The sequence below is a fragment of the Aethalodelphis obliquidens genome, unplaced genomic scaffold (assembly GCF_003676395.1).
Source record: "Aethalodelphis obliquidens isolate GAN/ISIS:26980383/991018 unplaced genomic scaffold, ASM367639v1 scaffold45, whole genome shotgun sequence".
Classification (NCBI taxonomy): Eukaryota; Metazoa; Chordata; class Mammalia; order Artiodactyla; family Delphinidae; genus Aethalodelphis; species Aethalodelphis obliquidens.
Genome location: NW_020837989.1, coordinates 10,777,075 through 10,784,042, shown reverse-complemented (window position 1 = coordinate 10,784,042; position 6,968 = coordinate 10,777,075). Strand labels below are relative to the sequence as shown.

Sequence of the window (6,968 nt, the reverse complement as noted above, 5' to 3'; positions counted from 1 at the left end):
TCCCATGGATGAATAGGCAGCCAGCCAAGATAGCTTGATCTTCCACACCGGTTCTAGCCAGGAAATCTCTTGAGTGTGAGTAGAATGTGAATCACCTGCTTACTGTAAATTAGTTATTATTATTCACTCAGCAAAGAGGGAAAAAGTGCTTGGTCAGAATTAATCACCTTAAAAAAACCCAGTTATGTTAAATTCATTACATTTGAATATGGTAATGAGGCATTTGTCATTTTTATAACTCTTTGTGGGGGAGAGTGTCCATTGTAGGATGGAAAAGGATTAATATTTAATCCTAAGAGTGTGCCCTTCTGTTTTTCCTTTTTCCATATTCATGGAAGTCTAGTATAATATTTGTTGCATGTCCCTACTTTACAGATAAGCAAACAGGCTTTGAGTCTGAAGTGATTTATCGTAAAATGGTGTTTAAAAAATCCAGATTTTTCTGACTCTAACTGATGATTCTCAGTTGGCTTCACATTAGAATCACTTGGAGAACTTTTTTTTTAAACTAATGATGGTCAGGGTCTACTTCCAGAGATGCTATGGAGTTGTTCAGAGGTAAACAATTCCTAAATATGAAATTCGTCGGTCAAAAGCAACCACCTTTTTTTAAGTCTTGCTAAATACAGGATTAAAAAGTTTTTAAATATGGCCGTGCTGCCTACTGGGGAAGCAAGCTGAACAATCAATGGACACCCCCCTCCCCCGTGCCCCTCTGCTTTATCCAGTTCAGAACATTTCAGAAGCAGGTTGAAAGCTGGGAGAATGAATTCAACCCTTTATGCTGCACTGAGAGCAGGGAGTAGTTCCCCCAACCCCCGGACCTTCGCGATGAATCACTGATAGCCTTAATGTGGTGATTTTTCAGTCTCATCAGAGAACAAACCCCTCCAAACATTCTAAATAATCAGAACATTATCTAACACTGGAATGAAATTGGTCCACATCACTTAACCAGTTGACCTTGCAGGCTTACTTCTCCAGAGGAAAGATGAACCCATTTCGCTTTATTTTTTTGTGGCACAGAATAAACAAGAATTTTGAAAAGTGGTCTCTTGTTAGTCTGTGAAATTGCAGTGATCACATGCTCTGTGGCTTCTTGCAGTCACTCTCTGCCTCCCTGAATTACACTCACACCAAGTTCTGGCCTTAGAGGAGATGGAACAAAGGCTGAGTCAAAACCTCTTCTTTGGAAGGAGACGCAAGAGGGAGGAGATATGGGGATATATGTATATGTGTAGCTGATTCACTTTGTTATACAGCAGAAACTAACACACCATTGTAAAGCAATTATATCCAATGAAGATGTTAGTAAAAATAGCAATTTATAATACATAATGGACACTAGTTTATGGTGATACAGTTTTGTACAGCAATAAATGTAATTATGATGCAAAAAAAAATCTCTTCTTCACGTGCATGCCCTTATTGCCTACTGACTGGAAGAAATGATAAAATGATTCTATTCTTTTAAAATCGTCTAAAGCAGTGAGACTTAAATTTGGGTTAATCTTCAGCCCTTTTAAGTAGCTAATAAAAGTAAGGCCCCCAGAAGAATTTATTAAAATATATATACTTCAAATATTCACCTGTCTTGACCTCTTAAGGGTTCATGAATTCATAATTAAGAAACCTGACACTTTAAGAAAAAAATAGACGTGGCTTTCATCTTTTACCAATGCAGATGAGCACATAGCAGAAAATGAGACAATTCAAACCAAAACTATGTATCAAAATTTTTTTTAAATTTTGTTCTGATTCAGATAAAACAAAAGCAGCTTAAAAACAAACCAACTTTCCTCCTAAAAAAAAACCAACGCAAGCACTGTGTTTGGTTCCCTGAGATATAATTTCTTCCTCATGAGCATAGTTCACAAATTGCCCTGTGTGTGCAGATAAAGGCTGCTTCTCCTAAGCTGGCTTTCCAGTTCACTCTGACACTTCCCTTCCCTACCCTACTGTTTCTGGGTTCTTTATCTTCTTTTTGTCTTTGTCTTCCTGACACCCAATCAGAGATACTTATGAAGGAGCTTTTTTATCAGCTAACCAAAAAGAGACAGTAAAATGTAAGGTCATGGAGGACCCAAAAATGTCTCAGAAAATACATTAGCAGGAATTGGCTAGAAAGGGATTCTAAATTGGTACCTTGAAAATGGGTCTCCTGAGACCAAAATAACCCTGATAATTGTGCCTCTGCCCATTTTCTATTTTGAGTCAGAGGAGAGACTTGTAAGAAGTCCTGGGAGAGGGAGGGTGTGGGAGCTGGTCTAAAAGAGAGAAACAGGAAGGGCCCATTGTCTGTCAACTAAGAGGCTTTGTTTTGAAAATCCCAGGGCTAACATTTTAATGCTTTATTTGCAAAGGGGGACAAGATTGCAGAATAATAGCTCAAAGTTTGATTTGAGTTTGATTCTACCTCTTTCTGTCACCTCAACTTGTCCTCCTATACATGGAACTGTGACTGTGAATATTTGAGATATGTGACTGGAAAAATTTTGCTTTCTGTCTTTAACCTGCTAAGATTTACTGGGACCCAGAATTTACTTACATGTTTCCTTATTAAATAATAATATCAATAGCTGGTATGTATTGAGCCCTTACTATATGCCACACATTGTCTGAGGAGCTCACGTAGTCCTTACAATAATCCTATAAAATATGTTCTGTTATCTCTGCTGAGGCACTGAGAGGCTAAGTAGCGTGCCTAAGGTCAGAGAGCTTAGGAAAAAAAAAAGTGGTAGATCTGGGTAGATTTTAAACACAGGGAGTCTAACTGCAAGTCCTGTATTCTTCACTACTACACTTTATTTCCCCTGAACCCATTTCCTCAGTGAACCCTGATGATCTGAGCAATTTAATGAAATTCAATCTTGGTAAAGTATAATTTTCAAAAAAAGGTTAAATTATGACTCTCATATAGGTATAAATATGAACATGTGTCAAAGATTTTATTAACTCGTTAATGAGAAAATTAGGTATGTGTTAAAAGTGCCACTAAAAAAAAGACACATTTATAGATCAGGAATATTGAAATGAACGTGATATAGAGGTGAAAGAGGACTCTTCCACAATGGGAGCCGGAAGTCAGCTAGACTTCCTCCACCGGATAGAATTTGCATGTCTATAGACAAGACTTATTTTACTTTGCTATCAGTTATTTACAGCTTACAAAATAGTAACTCCCATGGAATCAGAATAAGATAACACTGGAAGGATATGCTATAGACAATGTATAGTTTTCCACTTAAGTACAGTTGTTTTTTGTTTTTCCTATAATAAGAACATTTCACACTTGTTCCTCAAACCCAGGAAGATTTACAACTGATAGGTGTCAAAGGCATTTTAGAAGATAGACATATGAATAAAAAATGACTTACAAACTACCAGAGCAGACACTCATAAATGATTTCAATAAGGCAGATTGTTAAAGAATATAAATAAGGGAAGGAGAGATTCATTCAGCTCTGAGAACCTATTAGAATTTCTATGTGAGGCATTTAGGAGAGGCAATCTAGTTGGAAGAGGGGACTAGAGGCTATCCTGAAGCTGCTTTTAGATACCACTTTACATAAAACTAAGAAAAAGTAGATCATCTCTGTTGAAGAATTCCATGGTGCTTGGTAGGAGCCATTAAAGCTATCTCATGAACTTCATTTGAAATCTAGAAAAATTCCTTGGTATTTAGATTGACTTGGGAGTTAGTACAAAAATGCAGACGTGCTATCCAGACAAAGGGGTATCTTGATCCAAGACACAGAAACCAAGAGAGGAGAGGTGACACGGGAAGGGGAATGATAAGAAAGAGGCAGCAAGAGGAAAAGAGTGTGCCTCAAAACCCATGCTCCCTCAGCCTATGCAGGTCAAGACACCTACTAAGCTCTGTTTCCTTTCACAAGGACCTGACAGCAGGGTACTCTACCTTCAGCCCACAGCCCTAGCCCCAGCATAAAAGTAGATATTCAATATGTATATATTTCCTGAATGAAAAACAATATGGAAGGAAGAAAGAAGGAAGGAAAGGAGGGAGGGAGGAAGGGGGGATGGAAGGAAGGAGAGAAGGAGGGAAGGAAGGAGAGAAGGAGGGAAGAAAGGAAGGAGGAGAGGGAGGAAGGAAGAGAGAGGGGGAAGGGGGATGGAAGGATGGAGGGAAGGAAGGAAGGAGGGAGGAGAGGGAGGAAGGAAGAGAGAGGGCAAGGGGGATGGAAGGACGGAGGGAAGGAAGGAAGGAATGAAAGAAGGATGGAAGGAAGGGGGAAGGAAGGAAGGGGGAAAGGAAAGAAAGAAGAAGGGGAGATGGAAGGATGGAGGGAAGGAAGCAAGGAAGGAGGGAAGGATGGAAGAAGGGAGGGAGAAAAGGAAGGAAAGAGGGATAGGAGGAAGGGGGAAGGAAGGAAGGAGGGAGGGAGGAAGGGCGGATGGAAGGATGGAGGGAAGGAAGCAAGGAAGGAAGGAAGGAGGGAGGAGAGGGAGGAAGGAAGAGAGAGGGGAAGGGGGTGGAAGGATGGAGGGAAGGAAGGAGGGAAGGAAGGAAGGAAAGAAAGAAGGATGGAAGGAAGGGGAAGGAAGGAAGGGGGAAAGGAAAGAAAGAAGGAAGGGGGGATGGAAGGAAGGGGGGAAGGAAAGGACAACATTGAACTTCATCTAATTGTTCCTCAAGCTTTACTGTTTCAGGGGAGAGCTAACCACCAAGGACCACCCTTCCCATATGATTCATTTAAGACCCTCCTCCACTCTGCCTCATGATTCCTTGTCTACTTCCCTCTATAAACCACAGGTCTCTGTCCTTTCCTTTGAGATGCTCCTCATTAATGAACGTTTTCCATATTGCAATACCCTAAATAAAATCATCTCTTTCATTGTCCTGTGCATTTTTGGCTTTCACAGAAGGAAAGAAGAGTTCCGGACCTAATCTATGGATCTGAAGGACCCTCCTGTGGGTCTGTGGTTTAATACAGGATGAAGGCATCCAAACTTTTAATTTGTTTTGACTGCATCCTCCTTATATACATGAAAGAGCAGAGACCAGGCTGCTGTGAAAGCCTCAGAATGTAACTTGACCAAGAAAGAAGAAACCATTGTCAGTAGCGCTGGCATAAGCATCTTTGTCTTTGGGACACAGGGTGAATCCAGGGACTTGTTTGAATTCCTCATTTGGGGGATTAGGGCATATAATGGAGAGTGTTTTTCCTTTCCCTTTTGGACAATGGACTGGGGTGGCGGGGGAAGGTTTGAGTTGACTAACTTAACAGCATGAACAGAAAGACTAGTTTAGAGTAAGAAATAGGAATGTATTTTTATTTATCCAAAGATGTGGCTAAAGGTGGATGCAAGCAACAAAGCTACCTTTGACCTGCTTAAGGAAAAAAAAATGAGGGACTTTATTGGACGGATTCGGTATAACTCAGTACTTGAAGAAAAAGTTGAAGAATAAGAACAGCTCTGAGATATAGATAGTAGAAAGTGAACAGACAGTGATGAGCGAGTTCCTACTCCTTTCAGCCTCACTGTCCCTCTGCCAAAGAATCAAATTCCAGGGAAAGGGCATCTGATTGACAGGAGGTGGATCACATGCTCACCTCTTGGCAGAGGGAGGTGGCTCAATCCTGATGAGTTGATTGGCAGTAGCCAAAGTGGGAGAAATTATACAGCAAAATGGGAGGTGGGAAGGACTGTTACGAAAAGGAAGAGTCAAGGATTTGGGGAAGGCAAAACAGCAGATTTACATAGAATTACCACGTAACTCAGTGATTCCACACCTAGGAGATATAAAAACATACATGCACACAAAAACTTTTACCTGAATATTTCTAGCAGTGTTATTCATAATAACCATAAAGTGGGAAACCTAAATGTCCATCAACTAATGAGTATACATTCATACAATGGAATATTATTCAGCTATAAAAAGAAATGGATCGCTGTGCGCTGGGCAGTCCCCGCAGGTTTGTCTCTTGCTTCAACAGTGTTTGGATGGAATAGACCCAGGGTTGCCCCTTGCTCCCCCCTCCAACTACCCTCCAACCTTTTTTCCAGTTGCAACCTTCGGAATCAGCCACTTAGCTATCCTCGGCCTCCAGGCCCAGCCAGCACCATTTTTTGAGCTTAGTTCCTTTCTACCAATTAAGCATGAGCTCCCAGGTTCGTCTGCGGGCCTCCTACACCTCCCTCTCTCTGGGCTTCGATTTTGACCACGATGATGTGGCTTTGGAGGGCGTGGGCCACATCTTCCTTGAAATGGCTGAGGAGAAGCACGGGGGCCACCCAGCGTCTTTTGAAAATGCAAACCCAGAGCCACGGCAGTGCCCTATTCCAGGACGTGCAGAAACCATCTCAAGATGAGTGGGGCAAAACCCAGGATGCTAGGGAAGCCGCCATTCTCATGGAGAAGAGCCTTTTGGGTCTACATGCCCTGCACTCTGCCCGGGCAGACCCCCAGCTCTGTGACTTCCGGGAGAGCCGCTTCCTGGAGGAGCAGGTGAAACTCATCAGGAAGATGGCGACCACCTGACCAACCTCTGCAGGCTGGCTGGTCCCCAGGCTGGGCTGGGCGAGTATCTGTTCCACAGGCTCACCTCAAGCACAACTAGGAAACTCTGAAGCCCACGGCCTTTGAGGAGCCCCTCTGGTGTCAGGGCTTCTGCCCAAAGCCTCTCTCTCTCCAGCCACCAGGCAGCTTTTTAACCACCCTGGGGCCCTCTCCCAAGACATGGACCAAATGGAAACAATAAAGCTTTTTGCAGCAAAAAAAAAAAAAAAAAAAGAAATGGAGTACTGATACATGCAACATGATTAACCTTGAAAACATTATGCTAAGTGCAAGAAGACAATCGCAAAAGACCATATATTATATGATTCCATTTATATGAAAAGTCCAGGATAGGCAAATCCACAGAGACAGAAAGTAGGTTAGGTAGATTAGTGATTACTGGGGACGGGGAAGGAGGGGTGACGGGGACTGTCTGATAGTG

At 42.1% G+C, this 6,968-nt stretch overlaps 1 pseudogene; it reads left to right on the top strand.

The window, feature by feature from the left end:
- The first annotated feature begins 3,070 nt into the window (after positions 1–3,070).
- On the top strand, positions 3,071–6,681 carry LOC113606774 (ferritin light chain pseudogene; annotated as a pseudogene).
- The last annotated feature ends 287 nt before the right edge of the window (positions 6,682–6,968 follow it).